The sequence below is a fragment of the Athene noctua genome, chromosome 3, assembly GCF_965140245.1.
Source record: "Athene noctua chromosome 3, bAthNoc1.hap1.1, whole genome shotgun sequence".
NCBI lineage: Eukaryota > Metazoa > Chordata > Aves > Strigiformes > Strigidae > Athene > Athene noctua.
In genome coordinates, this window is record NC_134039.1 from 77,342,670 (window position 1) to 77,356,424 (window position 13,755).

A 13,755-nucleotide genomic window follows, 5' to 3' on the forward strand; every position below is an offset into this window, starting at 1 on the left:
TATAGTAAATCATAAATCTTAAAATGACACCACTAATACACATTTCATAAATAGATTTTTCAGAAACAGTGATGCACATCCAGACAAAGAAAGGATATTAAACCTTCTTAGAACTTGTGATTGAAACAGGTTTTGTTCATTGGTTTATTTTAAAAAGTCTTGATTAAATCTCGTGTCCTCTCCTGGTTACAGCTGCCTGGGTGGCAAGGTTCCCAATCACAGAGGTGCTCACCACCATCTGCCTGCCTTAGGTTCCCATCCTCTCTCACCTGTCTGCATACCGGCTTCTTAATTCCTTCCGATTCACTCAGTTATTTTGACTAGTTTTTTAAAAAAATTGAAAAGGACAGACTTTTCTAAACTCAGCTACAAAAATTACATGAAGTGTGGAAACCAAGGAGGTAGCAAAGACCAAAGGAGAGGTGGCAGTGTCTTCACCTGGCCCAGCTGCAGCTGGAATAGGAGGCCCTATGGCATGAGTAGATTGCCACTTAAATCAATAATGAATCAACTATGACACCAAATGATTACTCAGGTCAGCAATTGTAGGCAATTATAAGGACATTTTTAATACTAAAGAGTCATCAGTTTTTGAAAATGTGATATGCTTGAAAAATAGTGCTAACAAAGAAGCACCAGTCTGGGTCAGTCAGGCATGTGCGTGCTGAGTATTTCTATACTTCCACCATATCTATTATCCCCTATGGAAGTACAGACAGCTAAATTTCATCTTGCCCACAACATAATCTAATTAACGTTTCCTCATCTGCTTCATCACAGGGTTACAGACAAATAACAACAAATGTAGTTCAAATGGTTCAAATGTAGGTTCAAATGTTGCCTGAAGTAAGCAGCAGTCTCAGATGGGTTTCAAGGAGGTGGTTTCCTTTGGAAACACAAAGGGCAGAACTCATCTAACCAGTAACATCCAATGATTTCAACAACATAGCAGTGTTGAGCTCATCACCCCAGGGTGCCTTCACAGTCAATGAAGAGCAATGGGCATTTTCAGAGTGCAATTCATCTCATCTTAATTAGACACCTATTTTCTCATTACAGGAATGATGCCTTAGAAGTGCCTCCAACCTTCCATTGACTATAAACATAGCCCTAGGGCAAGTAGCCTAGATGTAGAACTCTGCAACACAGATGCCTAGAATTAGGTGAGATGAATCTCACAATACAAGTTTATTAAATTTCTGGAAGAAAAGAAGGTGGATGCTAATTTTGACTACTTTTATGCTACACAGCTACTATATCTTATGCTACGAAGTTGAACTTGTTACTTAGTACTTAACACCACTGCTGGATGAGACAGAAGGGAAAGCATAATTTTTAATACTCAAAGGGATGATGTTTTTTCTTTGAGCAAATCTATTACCAGGTAAAGTCCAGGTATGTCACATCATTAAATAATCTAAATTGATAAAATGTGTGAATTACCTAAAAACATTATTCTCCTTATAACACCTAAGACCACATGTTGCATTTTACTTTCATGTGTGTGGTATTATTTTCATTAATAGTTCTGGTGGACACAATGACCTCTGTAATACTCTGAGGTTGGCAGGGGACTTCTGAATATCATACTTTTGCATGTAGATGCTTCTAAGCCAGTAATATTTTAGTTTTGGAATGTGGATTAGAAAAGCAGAAATAGCTGTACAAAGCAGCCTGAAATGTTTTGAATTAATTTTCTCCATAGAAGCCCTCATAGTGCTGTGCTCTGTATCACATCAGTGTTATGGCCACTGCTGAGCAATCAAGGGTATCACTCCAAACCCCCTCCCCCCCCAAAAGGCTAGTAGGCTGGGAGGGGACGTAGCCAGGGCAGCTGACCCAAGGTGATAATCCATACCATACGATGTCGTGCACAGCAATGTAAGCTAAGAGAAGGGAGGAGGGGAGAGAGGCATTCATTATTAAGGTATTTGTATTCTGGAGCAACCACTACGTGTACTGAGGCCATACTTCCCAAGAAGTGGTTGGACACCACCTGCTGATGGGAAGTAGAAAATAAATCCTAATAAAACCTTTTGTTTTCCTTTGCTTTCATGAGTGGCCTTTGCTTTCAATTATTAAACTGCCTTTATCTCAACCCATGAGTCTTTTGTCATCTTATTTTCTCCCATCTGTCCTGCTGGGGAGGCGGAGTGATAGAAGAGAGTGATAGAGTGGCTTGGTGAGCACCTGGCAGCCAGCCAAGGTCAAACCACCACAAACAATTACAACTAAGTGTGCAAACGATCCAGGACCAGTAATAGTTTATGCATTCTATGATTTGAAATGACACAGCATTGTGATAGGTTCAGACAATATAATTTGGTTCAATTTTCACATAGAAGAAAAAATTCCCACCAAAAAACTATGTTATCACACAAGATTTTTTTCCCCCCAGAACTGGAATGTTATAAATTAAGCAAATTCTGGAGTTATTTTCACAAGTTATCTTTTGGCTTCATGCTGCTCAGAGTAATGAGTTTGTCTAATTCTGCAAATGCAATCTCAACAATCAAACATTCATGCGAGAAGAATTCTCTCCTGTCTGAAGGTAATTTGATTTTAAAAAACCCTAACATTTATTTCTGAAATTAGTACCAATGACTACAAACTCTCAATGCTTTCACAGAACACTTCAGATTGGGACCATCAAGACATATTATTACTATAAAACACCAGAATGAGTGGGTGTCAAAAGATTTCTTCCAACTAATTTTCCACAATAAATATTTGGGAGGAAGGGTGGATGGTAAAAGAGAAAGGTAAAAGGGGGAGGAATGATAAAAGAATAAATCATGAGGTCCATCTTAGGTGGTCTGTTATAGAAGTTTTCATACTATGGTATATTTAGATTTTTAAATTGAAATTCTTGAAGCATCTGCACAGAAAATGGCCATATTGCTTCTGCTTGATATTTCAATTTCATTCCAAATAATAGATACTAGTTTTCATCCTCTCCCATCACTCATGTGATATGGAAGAAGATTCAAATCTGCTGACAAAATCGGATTAAACTTTGTTGAAACTGAAAGGGTTTAAATAATCCACCTGAATGCCTTAAAAACTTCCAAACAAAGTCTACTTCCCACATTTCTAACAGCACGCACACCCAGGCTCCCCCCAGAAATGACTGTGATAAAGATCCAGTCTGTTAATCCTCCTGCCAATATTCAATGATATCAAAATGAGAACATGAATCTAAAAACTCTTCTCAATTTAACTGAGGCAGTGCAGTGCATCTACCAGAACTACAAGAAGTAACAGGGAAGCTTTTGCATCCCTGTTGTTTTTTCCTGGGAGTATTTTGTGATGTGCAACTCTGATACTGAAACAATGCATCTATCTACCCCCAAAACCCCAGACACCAAATGACAAAATCCTGTCAAATTTCTATAGGTTCCTTCCCACAGGACTAATTTTACTATTAAATCTAAAGGTGTTTGAACTAGTTCGGCATGCAACAGGCAAATATCAGAAGCATTACAGGCAAATTAGTTTTGCACTCACTTGGAATACGACCCCCAGACCAGCAAGACTAATACTGCGCTAGACCTTACACATCCAATGTTTGTAGTGGATCCTTCTATTTAAAGTAAAAGTTATTTAGCTTTCATTTGTCTAATTTATGAATTTCAAGTAACTACATCTAAATTAGAAAAAAAAAAAAGAGGAAACATTAAAAAGGCGTCTGTTGATTTTAATAATTATTTTAGCCCGGTATTATTATCTAAAGCCTGACAGATTGTGGCATTGGTTGGTAGAGTTTTAATACCCAGTTAAGCTTTGTTTTCAGGAAAGTAGCAAAACATATTTTGAAGGAAAGTAATCCACCATGTGAATATAATTAAAATCCAACTCCAACCAATTTCTCTCTCAAGTCAGGAACCGAAATGCAATCAATTCTGGCACAGAAAAATCCCTCAGGAGATAGTGGCTGAAGATTAATCTTCTATCTATTCAAACCTGGCCTTCACTTATTGAATTACATTGTTACCTACCACTGACAGTCAGCAAAATAACTCACTCATTTCTCTGCAATGAATCTCCAGACCAATTTCTCCCTCCCTTGTGAGGCAGATAAAATCCATTTCACTTTTCAGTTCACATTTGTGCCATTTTAAGGCTCTTTTTTTTTTTTTTTTTTTTAATAAATAAATAATTGTCTCATGTGTCTACTGTTCACCATCAGAATAAAGGCAAATTGATATAGCAGCTAAAATTCAGGTAAAGCGGGTTCTTCTATAGCTGTTCTTTGTGGTCTTGACTAAATGACTTTTGGCATGATCTAAAATAGAGGGAAGGTTGCTTTCTGTTTTTTGTAAGCCAAATACATAGTAGAAATAATGCAACTTTCCTCTCCAAGTCTTTGTGAAGATAAATTAATGTATGTACATGAGGTAACTAGAAGATTTATGCCATGAATTATCACTGAAAGATGTGTACAGAAAAGCAAACAACCATTAAACCAAAATGAAACAAAGTCATTTCAAGAAAATCTGACATAGTTTAGCTGCCCATTTCACTGCAGCCAAAAATATCCTGATTCCTTTCCACAACTTCCAGTGACTTTTCATCATCATAGCCATAGGAAGATGATTGGATTTTGTATCTTTATTAGTAAATTTTCATTTAGTTGAAAAGCACTGGTTACTGTAAAAATGAGAAACAGTTTTTCCACAAATATAAAGCTTATTGGTTTTTGCTTCTTGCAGCTGTTCAAAACTGACGATCAGAAAACTGATATTAATTAAACAAATACCATCGATGAAACACACAGAAAACCACAACCAAACTGAAGCAATCTTCAGTTGTTTTCCAAAGGCAGACTCTTTTTAGGAACAACGTAGAAGTTGTTCAAAGCATCAGAACAGATTTTGCATCAGGACAAAAGAAAAAAAAGTAGATTTCTTTTTTAAAAATTCCTGAAGCAATATCCACCAAGAAACAACGGCACATGCCTGCTTTCATACTTCGGTAAAATAGAAAGGAATTGGTTGCTAATATTTTCCATTGCCCTAGTATCTAAAGACTGTGTTTTGCATAAAACCTTGCTGTTCCTATCAATGACATTTTAGAGAATGAGGAAATTTAATTATATACATGGTTTTAGGGACATCAAAATTCTTGCTTAGTCATTCCCTTCTATCTTTCCTTACAGATTTTCAAGTTTTATATTTTTCATCTCTAGGTTTCTGCCCCTTTTTGATTTCTGAATATCTGTTGAAATTTCTAAATATAAAATTTTAAACAGTTGAGTCTCACTACCTATGCTTCTTTTAGTCCACTCCCAGATCTACTCCGTGCAAACGAATGCTATCATATACAAAATCAGCACAGAATTTTTCCTACACTCACTTCCTTACCCAAAATTAGTTTTGCTATTTTGCTGGATATTTTTCTTCCTTGAGGAAGCAATCCAGTAGAACTACATACCCAGCCCCTTCAATGCTGCTTGTGGCCCCATTAAAAAGTTAAAGCTGGACCTGATAAGGAGAGTAAAATGAGATATCACTTGAAGCACACAGCTCAGCAGGACGCCTGCAGAAAGCAAAGGCTAGCAACAGCTCTTCAAAGGATAAGATAGAGGGAAGTTACTTTTGAAGAGACAGCTACATGGCATTTCTAATAGTCACAGAACTTTCACAGCATTTTAGATAATGTCATGAGTGCATTGCCTTCTGATAACTTTTTTTTTATTTCCTTTCAATAGATGTGATTTTCCAGCTGTGGGAAAACTGCTGAGTGCATTTAGGTGGTTGTTTGTGTGTCAGTGGGGAACTGCAGTCTTCATTCAGATACACTAAGATTTTACGTAAAACTGACATCCTTCTGTCTATTCTCAAGAACAAAACTTGACCAAAATTGCTCTAAATAAAGTAAGAAAACACTTGGCTCAGAACTTAAATATTCTTACCTTATCTGTTAGACAACAGAGAGGTGTTAAACATAAGACTATATATACATACATACAAACATAAGAATGTATATATAAATATATATATAGGGTCTGGATAGCTTCAGATGTAGGGTATAGTTTTCTATTTGCAAGTTTCAGCGTGTCATGCTCAAGGGCCATTTATTTAAAATATATATGAGGTTTTTTCAGCGCTTTTAGTGTTTCTGTATGCTTATAATGTACTGGTTGCTGTATATCAGTAAGAAAATGAATGGAACTCTGGGTTGAGCCTTTACTTTTTAAAAAAAGTTTTATAGCATTTATTTTATTTTCAGCATTCTGTCAACTCAATAACTTAGTATGTATGAGATATAGAGTCAAATTAATTAAAAAATCATTTATTTGCCTCTTAAGCCATTTTTATGAATGCAAACTATTTTTGTTGATAATAATTTCTACACATCTATTTACAGTCTTGTCCCTGTCTACTGTATACACAACTATATGCTTTTTTATGGATTGTTCAAAACCCACTGTATGCGTTCATTTATATGACCTTCATGGTTCACAGCTCCTGATAAGAATGTTTAGATATACAATAATTTTGTGGGTGTCCCAAACATAATAGCATTTTTCTTTTTATCCCAACCTATTCACAAAATTCACTGCACCTTGAGTTTGGTTTCATGAATAAATGAATTCTTGATGAAATTTATTTATCAAACGTAAAGACTTGGAAGTCTGGGGACAGACACTTTAGTATGACCTGCAGCGATAGGACAAGGAGTAATGGTTTTAAACTAAAAAAGGGTAGATTCAGACTAGATAGATATAAGGAAGAAATTTTTTGCTGCAAGGGTGGTGAAACAGTGAATAGGTTGCTCAGAGAGGTGGTAGATGCCCCATCCCTGGAAACATTCAAGGTCAGGTTGGACGGGGCTCTGAGCAACCTGATCTAGTGGAAGATGTCCCTGCTCACTGCAGGGGGGTTGGACTAGATGACCAATAAAGGTCCCTTTCAACCCAAACTATTCTATGAAAATCTGTCTCTCTTGTAGCATTTCAGTCAATTACATTTTAGAGAAACATTAAAAGCACTGGGTTTTCCTAATTCCTTCAGGTGGAGAGAGTTTTAAAACAGAAATCCAAGCTTCTGGATATCATCTTGTTTGAAAGAGTTGACATTGCATTTAAGAGTGTGCCTTAAACACCATGACTGAGGGAATTATAATGTCTTGTTAATAACATAACTGTTTTCTTAATTTCTGACAAAAAGGAACATTATCAAGACATAAGAGATCATTTGGCAATAAGCTAAAAAAATCCACTTAAGATTAAAAGATAGTAATAAAGGAATTAATGAAAACTATAACAACAATTATTGTGACTTTCTAATGATTATACCAGCATTTTATCATCCATGTTGTGAAGAAAAACACTAAAAGGACCAATACTATTTTTGGTTTGAATCATATCTACAGGACCTATCCTTACATTTTGTAGCTATGGCTTACAAATCATTAAATAAAACTTTGACACAATTTTGCATGTAGGAAACAGAGACGGCCTGTTTTCAATGACATGATGAACAATTACTCAACTAGAAAAGGTAATCAGCATATGGCTGGTGAAGTTTTAAAGAAGGAATTCCATGGTAGACTAGTGGTCCAAATAGACAAAACATGGCAATATATCATACTCAATATTCATATCTGTTTAACTGCTACTTTTCCCAGAGAAACTGCAGTACACACCTGCTCAGATTTACTCTTTTAATCTGAAGATAAGAATTTAAATTCCTACTGGATTTACCAAATGGAACTTATTCCGCTTTGTAAGCCAAGACCATTCGTCCATTTCCCTAATGTTCACTTGAAAACTAAAAGCATAAAGTGCCTGAGTCAATCTATTCCTTCGACTAATACCCACTGAGTTCAGGCAGATCACCTACTTGCAACTACAGACCCAAATCAAGTAAGCCACAGCACATGTGCCTCTGATTTGAAGAGACAGGGACTCTAATCTGTAAGTGTCCCAAACAAGGTAAAGCTCAGGAGGTTAGGTCAAGCAGCAGGGTGAAGGGCAGAAAAATCTGAAGTCTCCCAGGCATATTTGCAATTAACAGAATTTATTTTAATAAGACCTGTGCAATCAGCTTCTCTTTCCTAAAACTGACATGATATTTTAGTGAGTTAAAATTAGTATTTGTTGAAACCTTGTTTTCTTATTTAATAATCAGAAAAGAATTGAAAGTTATCTTGTTTTCTCTTTATTATATATTACAGCTAACCTTCACAGCAAAGGTGCATAAAGTCTGTTGTAGTAACATCAGTACGCAAAAATTCATTTTTGTCCTAATTTTCTCTTTAATGTCAGGTAAAATGAAATATGTATTTTAAATATTTAAGCACAAAAGACATATAAGATATATTTAATCTTCCTAAAGATAAGTGTGACCCTTCCCCACCCCCAAGTCATCAGGAACCTCTCCCAAACCCCAGTGTTTCAAGGATGATGGCGGGCTGCCTCATACATGGCATGGATCTGTCCCATCTGGTCCATGAACTTGTGTATGTCTCTCTAGCTTCAATGATCCCTAATTTCATCCCCTCCATTCCTGAAGGTTCAGGCAACACCTCCATATCCCTTTTGGGTCATACATTCTGGGCATGAGTTCGGGTATCATGATGTGTAACCCCATCTGAACCTCCCAACTTGGTTCTCTTCTATATGGGTTAATGGCCTGGGAAAACTCAGGGGTTCAGGACCAGGGTGTTCACTAAGAGTGATTTTCCTACCTGCCTTCAAGTTATCACGTGTCGCACAGAACTGCCTACTTCAGCACTGACTTTAATAGTGGCTTGAGTGGATAAGATGCTATCATTAGCCAACACTAGGAATATAGGGTCATATTAGAATAAAAGCACATCTTACTCTAACTGATTTAAATGTTATGAGTAGTTAAGAAAATCCCAGTCACTTATTAAAATAAAACCAAACCAACAAACTTTAAATTCATAGCCTCCTTCAAATTATTGATCAATCACATTCCATTAGAGTACTTAAACATATGTTGTAAAATAAAATAAAAATATCCATTGTTGACAAAAGTCCCATAGAATACTTGGTCATCTATAATTTCAAGACCAAAAGGCACTCTAGATAATTTAGGTTTTTCATACAACACGCAATTAAGTTTCAGACTAGGAACTGTTCTACTCTTATTGAAATAAATTACACTGTCTACCTTTTACCACCCCCACATCTGATTAAAGATCATATCCCTGGAGAAGAAAAACTGTTAAATCATCTTAATGCTTCATTGGGAATTACTTATAATACCAACCGAATGCGAACATTTAATTAATTTGATTTTTTAATCTGATGCAGTTGTCTTTACCAAGCTTTGCTAAGCCATCAACTGATTCTGTTTCACAGCGCATACTTATCTTCAGGCGTACTGGTCAGGTCCAGATTTTGTGCATCCTGCGGCATACTAGTTGGTTATTGCTCTTTCTTCTTAATTTGTACCGTCTTCTGTGTCAATAACAACATTAATAACAGTGAAGCCCTGCTTTGAGAAGGAGTTTGGACTGTATGACCTCCAGAAGCCCTCCTAATCTAATTTTTTTCTGTGATTCCCTAAGTTAACACTAATAGGGCTCAAAACACTACATAAACATCGCTCACTAATTCATGCTTACATAAATTATAATGCAGCCCTTCACTAATTAAATGCCAGCTGTATCTCAGCAGATAAAAGCAGTAGGTAACACTAAAGCATGCACTGACCTCTGGGTTACATACAGACCATACACTGTACCTAATTGAAGTAAACTGCCATAGCACTATGTAAGACTATTTATATGCTTTTTAAAAATGCTAGTATGGTGAAATCCTAACAATGCAACAAATTAGAAGAATACCATTCACTGAGACTAGGAAATTTTAGAAGGATATTCTGCCCAAGAAGAGAAGCAGATCAGAAGTAAAACAAAACAAAAAACAAGAAAAGAAAAAAAAAGAAGAAGAAACAGGTCAATGTTTAGATTTTAAAAGAAATAAATAATAAAAAAAAAAACAACACCAAAAAAACAACAAAAGAAGATACCTTTGTAAAAGGTTGGCTGAATCCAAGTTCAAAAGTTTTTAGGGTCTGGACAATGCGATTCCCCCACTAGATTAAAAGTTATTTGCAACACTTACCATAAAAGAAAACTGCAAGAGAAACTTTAATTCACCTTTTCACCTACCAGTCCTAAAACCTCTGAAAGACTTCAGTTCACAAGACAAAAGCAGAAGCACAGATGGCCTTTCACAGCCATGTGAGCAAGAAATGTTTCTGAAGCTAAACCCCAGATATTGCCTCCTACTCAGCCCTACTCAAGGTATAACTCGGATGCAGAAATACAGAGTAAATGATCTTTGCATAAAATGAGAGGCTTCTGTTCTGAAGCTCTGCTGCTTTGCAATATTTATGGCAAGTACTAGAAAATAGAGATGTTAATGAAGAGAACTACAGGAAAGGATAACACTGGATACAGTAAGAAAACGTTATACATCACAGAATAAACTAACCATTCACTTACAAGCACCTACAAATGAAATGCTTTATGTTAGATATGGTTGACTTCAACTTTTTTTTTTTTTTTTTTTAATCTATTCTCCATAAAACCACATGGGCAGACAATGTTGAGAACCGGTATGTGGAAACCCCAGGGAAAGTGATCTGGCCTTTTGCAGACTGCACTGGCCAGTTCAGAAATGCTCTTATTCACAGAGTCAGGGGCTGGCAGGAACAGGTGAGGAACTACATTTCAGATCACTCAGACTACAGGGAACACTCTGAAAATCCCCGAACAGTTCAATGCATAGATTATTTCCTGTTTGAAGGCATATATGGAATCGTAAACCACTCTGAAATTATATCCATGTAAGTCAATATTATATTTTAATATTATATTTAATATTAAATATAAGTGATCCATTCCAGAATTCTTTATAAGACTTGCATTTTCAAAGCCTACTTCCACCTTCCATCAACCATATGAAAACACCAGATTCAGTCATAAGTTTTGTTTTGTACTACTTAGAAGTATCAGTGTGACCAGCATACTTCAAAGTGACATGTCAAAACACTCACGCAACATTGCTATCTGTAATCAGGCGAAAAAGCACTTGTGAAAAGTTACTACTTCAAATGTTATAAACATTCCATAACGAGTGCAGCTTTTGGACTTGCTTTTATTTACCAATAAACAATTACACTCCATTCACTGCAATTGTTATCACTCATGCATTTGATATTAGTAAGAAACATCCTGAAGGAGGAAATTTTCCATTGAAGTGATGAATCACTAACTTAAGGGCTGAATTCTGATCTTTGACATGGGATAAACTTAGCGTCCATGGGGAGACTTCAAGCACTGCTCTTTTGTGCAAATTTGTCTTCAAGTTAGGATTCTCCACATTAAGAACATCCTCATCTTTTTTAGGACACTGACAACTACAGTTATCACTCTTGCCATTATTATTTCATAACTCTTTCACAGGTAGGAGATAGCTTTGGGGCACTCATATATTTTATTATCATGTATTTTTCATTGCAGCCTCGAACATATATTCATTTGGGAGAAGAGAAGACTTGCACAAATTTGAATAATATAAATCTGACACTTAGTTTTTTAACTGGAATACTAAAAAAAAAAAAAAAAAAGAAGAAAAAAAGCAAGAACCCTGCTCCCTGTGGCAACAGATCATTAAAATTTCAATAGGAAGCTTTAAGGTATGCCTTTTCTCCTTATGAGTTGGACTGAAGCTTACCTACAATGCCTTGAAATGGCAAGGTCCCCAAACACCTGACATGATTCCCAGGGATACTTGGTAAAAGGCACACATTCTTCAGTGAACAATGCAAAAAGTCTTGGTACTAAACAGACAATGTCAATCATGCCCTCACTATCAATTCCAATGCTCATTTTCCAAAAAATGGCACCCAAATCAACTGTTAGAAATTGTAACACTTGATTCCAGATGTAAGAAAGCGCACAGAAAAAACACTGGAGTATGCACTTTCCTAAAATACCTGAAGTCAAGGTACCATGAAATTGCTAGAAATAAGAACAATAAATCCTCTTGCATAAAAAAGATGAACAGATATAAGACCAAAGAACATAAAAATATGGCTTTCCTGATTAGTCCTCCTCCCCATGTATTAAAGATAAGATGCTTTGTGCTATAACAGGATTTTTCTACATATTCACTATAGCAAGAACTGTATATTTTAACCATAAACTTTATTTTTGTTATAAACTGCAGTGAGATACTCCCAAAAGTGTAATTAGTTACATAAAAAATAATAAAATATGGATCTACTTTTTTAAGACAGTTCATTTTCAAACGTATTAATTTACTTTAGTACATAATTGAAAAAATGTCATTTGACTATGTTCTATGATATCTAGAATATAATAAAAAGAGTCACATCTCTGAATATGTTGTATATTTGAGAAGAACAGGACAAAATCTTGGAATACTCTCATGAATCAAAAAGCGAAATAGCCAGGAAGTATTTTCTGAAAATGGAAATAGGTTAGGACACCTATGGGAAGCTATCAAGTTTTTCCCTCTTCATTTAATAAAATTTTAAATGTATTATAGACTTAATTATTAATTTCAAGTAATACGTGCTAGTATCAAAAGATATAGGATAATATTCAAGACATGTTTTAATAAAAATTAAAATATAGTTGAAAAATGACATTTATTACAGATAAGAAATTCCTGTTCTAATGAAACTTCTCTAAGGCTTTAAAAAGTGTTCTCTACATGGGTGTATCAACAGTCCTACTCTGATAGTCTTTCATAATGAAAACTAATTTATACTAGCACAAATTGTTCATTCCCTCCTATAGCTTAGGTCAATCGAAGAGCAAACTACCCTGGCAAAATAAATCCCTTGTCTATATATAAAAAAGGGTAGAATAAGGTATTTGTCTGTATAGCTAATACCCATTACAGTGAAAAGGGAAAAAACAAACCAAATAAATCTTCAATAAAATCTATGTAATATTGCCAAGTAACAGAGTAACTGTCACAGATGCATCCCGAGATGTCAAAGATTTCAAAATTAAAATATCTCCATAAAATATCAGTCAACTAATATTTCTGTCTCTTTACAAATTTAGCTGTTAGCTCATTTTGATATCATGATTCTCCAAGAATATGCAAAATATCATCTAAAACACAGAATCACAGACAGAATCACAGAATCCTCTAGGTTGAAAAAGATCTTGAAGATCATCCAGTCCAACAATCAACCCAACATTGACAGTTCCCAGCTACACCAGATCCCTCAGCACTAAGTCAACCCAACTCTTAAACACCTCCAGGGATGGGGACTCCACCACCTCCCTGGGCAGCCCATTCCAACACGTAGCAACCCCTTTTGGAAAGAAATGCTTCCTGATATCCAGGATGAACCTTCCCTGGTGCAACTTGAGGCCATTCCCTCTTGTCCTATCGCTTGTTCCTTGGTTAAAGAGACTCATCCCCAGCTCTCTGCACCCTCCTGTCAGGGAGCTGTAGAGGGCGATGAGGTCTCCCCTCAGCCTCCTCTTCTCCAGACTAAACCCCCCCAGTTCCCTCAGCCGCTCCTCGCAGGACCTGTGCTCCAGACCCTGCACCAGCTCCGTTGCCCTTCTCTGGACACGCTCGAGTCATTCAATGTCCTTTTTGTAGTGAGGGGCCCAAAACTGAACACAGGAATCGAGGGGCGGCCTCACCAGTGCCGAGCACAGGGGTCAGATCCCTTCCCTGTCCCTGCTGGCCACGCTATTGCTGATGCAAGCCAGTTTTTC

The 13,755-nt window shown here is 36.3% G+C and overlaps 1 protein-coding gene across 8 annotated transcripts in view; it reads right to left on the reverse strand.

The window, feature by feature from the left end:
- CACNA2D1 (calcium voltage-gated channel auxiliary subunit alpha2delta 1) overlaps positions 1–13,755 on the reverse strand; it is a 427,358-nt gene that overhangs the window by 181,251 nt on the left and 232,352 nt on the right. The gene's annotated exons all lie outside the window — the stretch shown is intronic.